Below are 13,400 nucleotides of genomic sequence, written 5' to 3'. Positions count from 1 at the left end.
CTAATGTCCTGGAGAATCTTGACTCTCTAAGAATGCTGCCCTTCAGAAATCAGATCCTTCCTTTGCAAAATGGCAAACACACACTGAGATCTCTATAGAAACCAAACACTTTCTAAGATTCTACTTTCTCTGTACTATTGCCTTCAGAGAACATGCCAAATTCCTGAAATAATTGAGGCTGGGACGCTGCTTCTTTAATCTGCAGGTCTCTGGTAATTTGTGCTCAACTCTGCATGGTGAGACTCAGGGGACAGAAATACTCAGTGGCATCTCTCCAATGATCTCAGGGTTTACTCAGTTGGAAGGTGTTTGCATTCTTTCCAAATTCAGCCTCAAAACATTTAATGCCTGAAACAAGCCCTTTTCCTGATGAGTACCATGGGAGAGGCTGGAGGGCAGGACATGGCTGGCACAGGTAGTAGGGATACTGCATAGAAAAGGAGTAGTTGCACCTCAGCTCTGCGTGGCTCCTGCAGAATTTGCATTCTTCTGCAATATCAGCACTTTACTCAGCTAAAGCAAAAGTTCTATTCAGAGTCAAACCAGGCAGCGTTCCATGCACTGACAAGGCAGTAGAGCAGAATGACATTTCCTCAGGACCAGGGACACCTACAGTACAGCAGGGATGCACACCAAGGTCAGGACAAGCAGTGAAGAAGCAGCCCACTCCTTTCCCTGAAAATTCCCCATAAATAGAATCAGATGACTGGGGACGTGGACTCAGGTGGCTCTGAAGTTAGGGAAGAATGACAGGGGATTTAGATTTCTCCTTGGGAATACTGAAGGGACTGTTAGGAAGGAATGCTTTCTTGAGAAATCTGTCTGCCTCTGGGCCTTTTAGATTCTTTATATGTAGGGTTGAATTTCAAAGCCTTATGATAATGCAGCTAGTGTATTTATCTTTTGTAAGGTCTGCATCCGTTTACTGTTTAACAGTCTCTGTGGCTCAGAAGCCTGGGAGTGGCTAAACCGAATCTCACAAGGCTGCAGTCAGTCAGCTCACAGTCTTGTCTGATGCCTGAGACTCTTCTTCCAAGCTCATTTGGTTGTTGGCAGAATTCACTTCTTTACAGCTGCAGAACTCTTGGTGCTGGCTTCCTCTAGTAGGAGACTCTTCCTAATTTGACGAGAGCTGAGCCCTCTATTAAGGAGCCCAGCTGATTAGATCAGGATTACCAAAGATAATCTTTCCATGAACTCAAAGCCAAACTGATTAGGGACTTCAGTAATATCTGCAAAATATCTTCGGCTTTGGCATGAAATATAAACTAATCCTAGGAATGACGGCTGTCATATTTCAGTTCTTGACAACACTCAAGTGGAGAAAATTATGCAAAGTGTGTATACCAGGATGAAGAATCTTGGATATCACCTTTGAATTCTGCTTCCGCTATAGCTAATGTCCTTATTGTATTGGTCTATTACATGTGTTACATTACCTCCCCAAATGTAAATTCTTTGTGAAAAGCATCAAAGTAATTAATAAAGACCTTATTAAATATAATTGGGCAAGGCCATTTCATGCCAAAGAGGGGAAAATAATGCTAAGATATCCAATATAGATAGAGGAGAATACACAAAATGGCATCAGTGACCTTGGAACTAGTCCGAGATGCAGAATCTTAAGTCCCATACAGATTTTAGAATCTCCATTTTAATCTGATTTATGTGCATATAAAAACTTGAGAAACATATGTCTAGATGATGCAACTTAGAAATATTTTATAGATTTAATGATTTTATTGATGACTTTTCAGAGAGTAGATTTTAAGATGCATGATGGCCTCTAATTAAAAGGTTTATGGGCTGAGAGTGTAGCTCAGTGATAGAGTACTTACCTAACATGTATGAGTCACTGGGTTCAATCCCCAGTACCACATACACACACATACACACACACACACACAAAAAAAAAAAAACATACAAAGTTTTAAGTAAAATTCACAGTTGCCCACAGTTGCTTAACAGTTGCCTAACTGGTCAAGTCCTTAGGTCACAGCAGCAAAAAATTTGACTAGAACAACTTCCAAACTTATAGAGTTATAAATATACTTCAGGGAGCTGAAAGCACCCTGATTAGAATATACCTAAAGAAATTCATAAAATCATAACAAATCTGAAAGCTTCTAAAAGAAGAAAAAATCTTGAAGGCAGCCAGAGAGCAATGACATCTGGTTTCAATGAATGATATCAATGATATTCTGATTTCCAATCAATAATTACTCACCACAGTAAAAACAAGGAAAATCTCAGCTTAAATGAGAAAGCTCAATCAACAGACAATAACACTAAGTGACTCAGATATTACAATTGCCTGACAAGGGTTTTAAACAGATATCATTTTAAAATTCTTCAACAAGAAATTACAAATTTAAATTTGAAAATAGAATGTCTTAGTAAAGAAATAAAATATGTAGCCAGGAAAGGAATGACATTTTCAGAATTATAATAATTGAAATAAAACACTAGGAGATGAGCTCAACAACAGAATGTTCAGAGAAAAGCATCAATAAACCAGAACATGTTACAACTGAAAGTACTCACCTGCACACACACACACACACAAAAACAGGCTGACAAAAAAAGTGATCAGCACCTCAGATACCTGTAGGATTGGGATGAAAGGTTTAATATTTGTATTATCAGGATCCTCATAAAGTTAAGAAAAACAAAATAAGTCTGAATAAGTACTCCATGAAAAATGGCAGAAAACTTTTGTTATGGTTTGGATATGAGGTGTCCCCCAAAAGCTCATGAGACAATGCAAAATGGTTGGAGGAGAAATGATGGGTTATAGTCTTAACCTAATCAGTGGATTAATCCCTGATAGGATTAACTGACTGGTAACTGGAGGCAGGTGGGGCATGGCTGGAGGAAGTAGTTCATTGGAGGCATGGCTATGGGGTATATATTTTGTATCTCTCTCTCTCCCACCCCCCACCTTTTTTCTCTCTCTCACTTTTCCTCTTTATCATGTGAGCAGGTTCCCTCTGCCACACTCTTCTGCCATGTTTATCTGCCTTACTTTGAGACCCAAGAAATGGACCTGGCTGTCTATGAATTAAGACCTCTGAAAGTATAAGCCTACAAATAAACTTTTCCTCCTCTACATTGTTCTGGTTGGGTCTGTAGGTCACAGCAGCAAAAAAGTTAACTAAAATAACTTCCAAATATATAAAGAGTTATAAATATACTTCAGGGAGCTGAAAGCACCCTGATTAGAATATACCTAAAGAAATTCATGCAATCATAACAAATCTGAAAGCTTCTAAAAGAAGAAAAAATCTTGAAGGCAGCCAGAGAGCAATGACATCCCTTAGCCAAGGGATAAACCAATTCCAATAACAGTGGATTTCTCTTCAAAAGCCAGGGAGGCCAGAAAGAAGTGGCCCAGTATTTTTCAAGTGCTGAAAGAGAACTGTCAATCAGAATGAAATAAATATGAAGTGATCCTTCAGGAATTACTATGAAACCAAGACACTCTCAGATGAAGGCAAACTAAGAAAATTTGTTGCCAGCAGAGTTACTCTCTAAGAATGTCTAAAGGTAGCTCTCTACAAAACACAAAGAAATGATAAAAATGTACCTTGGAATATCAAGAAAGAAGAAAGAATGCAATAAGCAAAAATAGGGGTAAATATGATAGGTTTTCCTTTTCCTCATGCATTTCCTAAATTATTTATAATAGATGAAGCCAAGGTAATAACACTATCTAATAAAATTATATATATATATATATATATATATATATATATATATATATATATATAAAATGGATGATAAATTAAATGGAGGCAAAGGGAGACAGTGCTTTTATACTTCATTCAAATTGGTGATGTCACTGGTACAGTATGATACTAATACATAATGTGATACCCAATGCAACCACTGAAGAAACCTATAGAAGTAGATACATCCAAAATAGTATAGATAACTGAAATAGAATTCTAGAGAAAGTCAAATAATGAGGAAATCAAGTAACAAAAACAATGGGGAAACAAAAAAAACTGGAGAGAAGACATAACAAAAAAACAAAATTGAAGATTTGGCCTTAAAATATGAATTACACTAAGTGCTAACTACATGCACCAATTAATATGCAGAGATTTATCAATATACTCCAATGAAAAAACAGCTAAAATATCAGTACATTAAAAACATAGCTTAATTATAGCTGTCCATAAAACCTCACTTTTAATATAATGACAAATATGTATGAAAGATTTATCATGCAGTGATCAAAGGAAAGTAGGAACAGCTGCATCAGTATCAGAAAGGAAAGTAGGAACAGCTATATCGGTATCAGATAAAATAGATTTCTTAGCAAAGAAAATTAACAGAGTCAGAAAACAAACATTATATATTGTTCAAAGGGTCAGTTTCTCAAGAAGATATACAATCCCAAGTGTGTATGAACTAACCAACACAACTGAAAATTAAGTTTAAGAAAAAACTGTTAGAAGGGAAAGGAGAAATAAATCTAGATTTATAGAAAGAGACTTCAATATACCTCTCTTAAAGATTCATAAAATGACTATACAAACTTAGTGAGAATATGTAAGAACTCAACAGCACTCTTCAGCTGGTGGGCTCTAATACAATAGATAGAACAATCCCTACAACAGCAGAATACAAAACTCTTTTCAAATAAGTTCCCAGGAAACTCAGTCTAAGTAAGATTACATCCTGGACAGTAACAAACTTCAACAAATTTAGTGTCAAAAAATTGAAATTATAAAGAATATGTCCTCTAAACACAATGAAATAAAACTATAAATAAATATCAGAAAGATAATAGGAAAATCTTCAATTGCCTGCAAGCTAAACAATATACTTCTTAGTAATTCAGGATCAAAGAAGATGTCTGAAGGGCAATCAATCATGTATTGAGCTGAGTGGAAGTTGAAATACAAAGTAACTGAGGGGAAATTTATTACACCAAATGTGAATATTAGAAGAAAAACTCAAATAAATAATCTAAGCTCCACTTGAAGAACCTAGAAAAACAAGAGAAAAATTAACCCAAAGTAAGCCTAAGGAAGAAAATAATAGAAGTAAAACAGAAATCAGTGCAACTGATAACAGAAATGAATAGAAAAGTCAAAAAAAGAGACCCAAATCTTTAAAAGACGAGTACAATTTTAAAATTTCTAGCAAACTAGACAAAGAAAAAACAAAGACACAAATTATCAATATCAGGAATAAAACAAAGGAAGTTATTATAGACACTGCAGATATGAAAGGACACTGTAAAAATTGAAGAACATAAAAATAGGCTTTAATCAATATTTAAAAGGAAAAAAAGATGTTTAATATCATCTGCTACTAGAGAAATGCAAATGAAAACCACAATGTGATATTGCTGCATATCTATAAGAATAGCTAAAATTTAGACCAATGACAACAGCAAATGCTACCAAGTATATGGAGAATTAGATCATTCAGGAATTGCTGGTGAAGATGCAAAATTGTACAGCATCACAATTTGGCAGTGTATTACAAAACTGATCATGTATGCACAATTTGATTCAGTAATTGTATTCCTGAGCATATGTCCTGAAGAATAGAGAATTATCTTCACAAAAAAATCTTATAGTGCTCTGGTCATAATCATTCAAGACAGGAAATAACCTAGATGGCCTTCACGAAGTGAATGGTTAAACACATATGGTATATCCGTGCCATGAAATCCTGTTCAACAATAAGAAGGAAGGAACCATAGATGTACACAAGTACCTCTATGAATCTCCAGAGAATTAGATGAAATGAAATTATCAATCTTAACATGTTACATGCAGTATGATCCTATTTATAAAATATTCTTGCAATGACCAAATTATGGAAATGGACAACAAGTTAGGGGTTTCCAGGGCTTAAAGAGCAGATAGAGACAGGACAGATGTGGATGTTGCTAAAAAGAGGGATCCTGTGGAGAAGGAAGGGTTTTGCACCTTGACCTATCTGCATCCATGTTGTGATTGTCACCACACCATGATTTTGCAAAGATGACTTATCCCCGGAGTAAAATGGATGAAGAACACATGGGGTATCTCTATATTGTGTACATGTGCATTGAAGACAACAGCATTACTAGAGATCTCAAAATAACTTCTGTGTAGAACACCATGTTTATTGAATAGAAATGTGACTATTTGTAATTCAGATATAGTATTAAAACTCAACAGTAATCTCAGCAGTTATGTTTAACTTAGAAGCAAAAAATATTGTTTTTCCCTGTGAGTAGAATTTTATCACTGAAACAGTTTAGAATTCCTAGTTTATAATGACAACAAAAAGCAGATTGAGAGATCCAAGATGGCAGGTCAGAGGGAGGCAGCATTCTGTGTGGGTCCCTGACCTGGAACTCAAGTAGTGAGTTTCTGCTTCCATGCAGGAATCACAGTCACAGTGCCCATCCAGGGCTCCAGGCCTCAGCCTCAGAATAGGTCTCCCAACTACTCACCCACACAGGACTATGGGGTGCCTGAGCAGGACCATCAGCATCAGCAGCTGTGCAGAACATTCGGCCCCCACATGAGCAGAAATCACAGACACTGCTCCCACGCAGGACATCTGGCAGTTTCCCACATGCAGGAACTCCAGCTGCCACTCCCATATGGACCCCCATCTATCAATGTTGGGCTCTCCTGGTCGCTGCCATCTTGGGACTCTGCAGCAGCAAAAATAGTCCCCCATTCAGTAGCCTGCCTGCACCTGAGAACTTCACAGAGTCTCTGAAGTCAGCTGACAGCCACACAGTGCAAGCCATACAGCTCATCTCTGAACTCATGGTCCAACACCACTACCAGGCTCCCTCCACATGGCCCAATACCCTGCTGCCAAACACAGGCACCTCCATCTTGGGTAACCTTCAACACCATCTTTAGTGGGGGTAACTCCCAGTTTGGCACTCCAGCTGGCCAGGTACTCAGTTTCTAACTCCCCCATCTCCCTAGCAGCCACCACCCCAGCACAGTGACACCTTGGTTACCTTCACCATCCTGAAGGTGAAGATACCTGCTAACAACAGATGACCCTACCTATTGAATGAGAAGGGAAACAGGAAAGATTCAAAATCTCCAACCAAAACAATTCCTGTTTCTTCCTTCAAGATTTTTTTCCCCTCTTCCTCTCTATTCTCCCACCCTCATGTCCCCAACATATGTGGAACCAAGTACTTTGCATGAATTGGGATTTTTCAGGACTGGGATGTCTGAATAGTGTATTAGAGTTGTGTTTTATGTTCTTCCCCCCTTTTCTCACCAATTTCTACTATTAACCTTTTTATTTTTCTTAATATATGTGTGTCTGTTTTATGTACTCTACTGTCTTCCCACTTACTTGTCTACCCAAAATTACTTCCTCTCCCTTCTTCTGCTACTAATCTTTCTCTTTAGATCTCTCTTTAACACTTTCTAAGATATAATAACTCTATATCCTCCCCTTCTACTCCATCAGCATATCATCCTACTCAAAACCCTCAGTTCTTTATCTACCATCAGAAACTGTAAACCCGTCATAGCTAATAATTGAATTTACCATTTATGTACATTGTTACAAACTGTAAACATCTTAATAGCAAACATTTGTTATTAGGGTGTATATTGTTTATATTGGGATCTGTTAATATTGTCCTTCATCTCAAAGGAGAGGTATTGGATCCCTACAGGGGCAGTGTAAGCCTATAGGGTAAAAACGGTAATGCCTCAGATCCACAGTGCTAGAAGGGAAGTCACATAAACAATATGAAAATACAAGGCCAGAAAGTGCCCTCAAACAAATCAAGATACCACATTATTAGAATCCATGGCTAGCACAGCAGAAGAAACCAGAGGTAAGGAGTTCAGGATGTACATAATTGAAATGTTCTGCAAATTAATGGATGATATAAGAGTGCAAATATAGGCAGCAAACAATCATTTTGGCAAAGAGTTACATAAACAAATATAGGAAACAAAAGACTACTTCTATAGGCAGACAGAGGTTCTTGGAAGACAGGACCTCAGAGAATGAAGATGAAATATATAATCTTGAAAAGAATGTAGACAACACAGTGAAAATGGTAAGAAACCATAAGTAGAACATCTGAGAAATATGGGAAAGCAAGCATAAAAAGACCAAATTTAAGAGATTTTGAAATACATGAAGGCACAGATTTCCAAACCAAAGGAATGAACAATCTATTCAATGAAATAATATCAGAAAATTTTCCAAACATAAAGAATGAATTGAAAACCAAATTCAAGAGGCTGATAGGACACCAAATGTACAAAATTGCAACAGATCCACAACAAGGCACATTATAATGAAAATGCCTCGCATACAGAATAAGAATAGAATCTTAAAAGCCATGAGAGAAAGAAATCAGATTACATATAGGGAGAAACCAATTAGAATATGTCCAGATTTTCAACCCAGACCCTAAAACCTAGAAGGTACTGGAACAACATATATTAATATCTGAAAGAAAATGGATGCCAACCAAGAATCTTATATCCAGCAAAATTAAGCTTTAGATTTGATGATGAAATGAAAACCTTCCATGATAAACAAAAGTTAAAAGAATTTATAACTCGAAAGCCTGCACTGCAGAACATCCTCAGCAAAAATATTCCATAAAAAGGAAGTGAAAAACAACAATTAAAATCAGCAAAGAGAAGTATTATGCTAAAGGAAAAATTAACTAAAGGAGAAACCAAGTCAATTTAATTACCAAAAATTGCCGTAGTCTGTCTGGGTTAAATAACCGAGAGGTGACAAGCAACTTGAGGGTTGAATCAGGAACTACTTTATTGCGAGTGAACTCAGCAGGAACTGAGAACTCAAAGTAGCAGGCACCCAAGGTAGCAGGAGCCGCTTCTCTGCCAGACTGCAGAGGTACATATACCCAACTAATTACACACAGCTTAACTTAATTGATATCATCTAGACACAGAAGTCAGTCATTAAGGAATCCTCATCATCTTAATGGCTCATTGGCATTGGCTCAGAAACCACTCCTCCTAGCATATTGCCAGGTGCCATCTTAACTTGGTTGTGGCCCTTATCAAAAAATAAACAAAAATGGCTGGGAATACAAATCATGTCTCAATAATTACCCCCATGTCAATGGCCTAAACTCACTAATCAAAAGACATATATTGGCAGATTTGATTTTTTAAAAAAGCCTTAACAACATGCTCCTCCAAAAGACTCATCCCATAGGAAAAGACATCCACAGACTGATGGTGAAAGATTGGGAAAAATCTACAGCTTACATGAACTGTGGTAGCAAGCAGGGTCTTCCATACTCATATCAAATAAAGTAGACTTTATCAACAAGACATAACAATAATAAATTTATATGCCCCAAACAATGGAGAGTCTACATTCATTAAAAAAAAAAAAAACCCAAAACACAAAAAACAAAAATCTTCTCAAGTTAAAGTGTCAAATAGACCACAACACAATAATTCTGGATGAATTTAACACATCTCTTTCATCAATGGATAGATTGTCCAAACAAAAGATGAACAAAGAAACTATAGAACTCAATAATACAATAAATAACTTAGATTTAACTGACACACATAGAATATTTCATCTTTCAATGAGAGAATACACTTTCTTCTCAGCAGCACATGGATTCTTCTCTAAAATAGACTACATATTATGGCACTAATCAACCCTTAGCAAATATAAAAATGTAGAGATACTACCCTACATTCTATCAGATCACAATGGAATTAAATTGGAAATCAACGATAAAATAAAAATAGAAGCTACTCCTGGAGACTAAATAATATACTACTGAATGAACAAAAAACATCAAGAAGGAGATTAAAAGATTCTTAGAGGTGAATGAGAACACAGATACAACATACCGAAATCTCTAGGACACTATGAAGGCAGTACTAAGAGGAAATTTCATTACATGGTGTTCATTAGTTAAAAGAAGAAAAAGTCAACAAATAAATGACCTAACATTACATCTCAAAGACCTAGAAAAAGAAGAATGAATCAACACCAAAAGAAGTAGGAAACAGGAAGTAACTAAAACCAGAAATGAAATCAATAAAATTGAAAAAAAGAAAGAATTCAAAAAATTGACAAAATAAAAAGTTTGTTTTAGAAAATATAAAATTGACAAACCTTTAGCCATGCAGATGAAGAGACGGAAAGAGAAAGCTCATATTACTAACACGCATGATGAAAAGGGAAATATCACAACAAACACTACAAAAATACAAAAAAATAATTTTAAATTGTTTTGAAAACTTATACTCCAATAAAATAGAAAATATTGAAGGCATTGACAAATTTCTAGAGTAATATGATTTGCCTAAATTGAATTAGGATAATAAACACAATTTAAACAGACCAATTTCAAATGATGAAATAGAAGATGCCATTAGAAGCCTATCAACCAAGAAAAGCCCAGAACCAGATGGATTCAAATCTGAGATCTACAAGACATTTAAAAAAGAACTAATATCAATATTCTTCATTTTTTTTGTGAAATGGAAAAAGAGGGAGCACTTCTAAACTCATTCTAGGAGGCCAATATCACCCTGATTCCAAAACCAGACAAAGACACATCAAAGAAAAAAAAATCAGACCAATATCTCTAATGAACATATTAGATATTGATTAGATATTGAGATAATAAACATATAGGTGATGCAAAAATCCTCAATAAAATTCTGGAAAATAGAATACAAAAACATATCAAAAAGATAGTGCACCACTATCAAGTGGGGTCCATCCCAGGGATGCAAGTTTGGTTCAACATACAGAAATCAATAAATGTAATTTATCACATCAATAGATTTAAAGATAAGAACCATATGATTATCTCAATAGATGCAGAAAATGACAAAATACAGAACAACATTATGTTCAAAACACTATAAAAACTAGGCATAACAGGAACATATCTCAATGTTGTAAAAGCTATCTATGCTAAACCCCAGGCCAACATCATTCTAAATGAAGAAAATTTGAAAGCATTCCTTTTAAAAACTGGAACAAGACAGGGATGCCCTCTTTTACCACTTCTATTTTACATAGTTCTTAAAACACTGGCTAGAGCAATAAGACAGTTAAAGGAAATTAAAGGGATATGAATAGGAAAAGAAGAACTCAAATTAGCACTATTTGCTGATTCTATATCTAGAAGACCCCAAAAATCCCACCAGAAAACTTCTAGAACTAATAAATGAATTCAGAAAAGAAGCACGACATAAAATCAACACCTATAAATCAAAGGCATTTCTGTACATTAGTGAAAAATCCTCTAAAACAGAAACCAGGAAACTATCCCATTTACAATAGCCTCAAAAAAATTAAAATATGTGGGAATCAATTTAACCTAAGAGGTGAAAGACCTTTACAATGAAAATTACAGACCTCTAAAGAAAGATATTAAAGAAGACCTTAGAAGATGGAAAGATCTCCCTTGTTCTTCTTGGATAGGCAGAATTAATATTGTCAAAATGACCATACTACTAAAAGCACAATACAAATTTAGTGCAATTCCAATTAAAAAACCAATGAATATTTCCTCATAGAAGTAGAAAAAGCAGTCATGAAATTCATCTGGAAAAATAAGACACCAAGAATAGCTAAAGCAATCCTTAGCAAGAAGAGTGAAGCAGGTGACATCACTATACCAGACCTTAAACTATACTACAGAGCAATAGTAACAAAAACAGCATGGTATTAGCACCAAAATAGACTGGTAAACCAATGGTACAAAATAGAGGACACAGAGACAAACCCATATAAATACAGTTATCTCATATTAGACAAAGGCACCAAAAAATATGCTGGAGAAATGATAGCATTTTCAACAAATGGTGCGGGGAAAACTGGAAATTCATATGCAACAAAATGATTAAACCTCTATCTCTCACCATGCACAAAACTCAACTCAAAGTGAATCAAGGACTTAAGAATTAAACCAGAGACAATGTGCCTATTAGAACAAAAAGTAGGCCCAAATCTCTATCATATTGGATTAGGCTCCTGCTTTCTTAATAATACTCCTATATTACAAGAATGAAAATCAAGAATTAATAAATGGGATGCATTCAAACTAAAAAGCTTCTTCTCAGTAAAAGAAACAATAAGAGAGCTGAATAGAGAGCTTACAGCTTATGAGCAAATTTTTACCACTTGTACATCGAATAGAGCACTAATCTTTAGGATATATAAAGAACTCAAAAAACTAAACTTCAAAAGACCAAATAAGCTAATCAGTAAATGGGCCAAGGAACTGAACACTTATCAGAAAATGATATACAATCAATCAATAAATATATGAAAAAATGTTCAACATCTCTGGCAATTAGAGAAATGCAAATCGAAACTACTTACTCTAAGATTTCATTTTATTCTAGTCGGAATGGCAGCTATTAAGAATATAGTGTTGACCAGGATGTGGGGAAAAAGGCACAGTCAAACATTGTTGGTGGGTCTACAAAATGGTGCCGTCAATATGGAAAGCAGTATGGAGATTCCTTGTAAAACTGAGAATGGAACCACCATTTGACCCAGCTATCCCATTTCTCGTTCTATACCCAAAAGATTTAAAAACAGCATACTACAGGGACACAGCCACATCAATGTTTATTGCAGCACAATTCACAGTAGCTAAACTGTGGAACCAATCTAGATGCCCTTCATAGATGAATGGATAAGGAAATGTGGTATATATACACAAATGACCATTACTCAGCAATAAAAGAGAATAAAATCATGGCTCTTGCAAGTAAATGTATGGAGTTGGAGAATATAATGCTAAGGGAATTTAGCCAATCCCAAAGAAACAAATGCTGAATGTTTTCTCTGATATAAGGAGGCTGATTCATAGTGGTGTTGGGAAGAGGAGCATAGGAGGAATAGATGAATTCTAGATAGGAAAAATGAGTGGGAGGATAAGGGAAGAGGCATAGGGGTAGGAAAGATGGTGGAATGAGACGGATATCATTACCCTAAGTACATGTATGAAGACACGAATTGTGTGAACATACTTTATATACAACCAGATATATGAAAACTGTGCTGTATATGTGTAATATGAATTGTAATGCATTCTGCTGTCATATAACAAGTGAGAATTTAAAAAATCAGATTGACTTTTAATTATCTTACTATTGTTTTTAAAGCCTCTTACAGCAACCCATATTAGCTCTAACTGGGACAGAGCTTTCACAGCCATTGTCCCACCCTGGGGGTGTCTTTTTAAATGACAATGCTAGGATGTAGGTCATTAGGTTGATTTTGAAAATCAGATGAAATAAACTATGAAGCTGAGAAGTCAAGGACTGAGGAGGTGCAGTATGGGCTCTTCACATGGCTACTGAATTTCCCAGTCACTCCACACTCCACACAACTCAGTTCTGCTCCCTCACCGTGTC

Source organism: Callospermophilus lateralis, chromosome 3 (genome assembly GCF_048772815.1).
Source record: "Callospermophilus lateralis isolate mCalLat2 chromosome 3, mCalLat2.hap1, whole genome shotgun sequence".
Classification (NCBI taxonomy): domain Eukaryota; kingdom Metazoa; phylum Chordata; class Mammalia; order Rodentia; family Sciuridae; genus Callospermophilus; species Callospermophilus lateralis.
Note: the sequence above shows the minus strand (reverse complement) of the source record.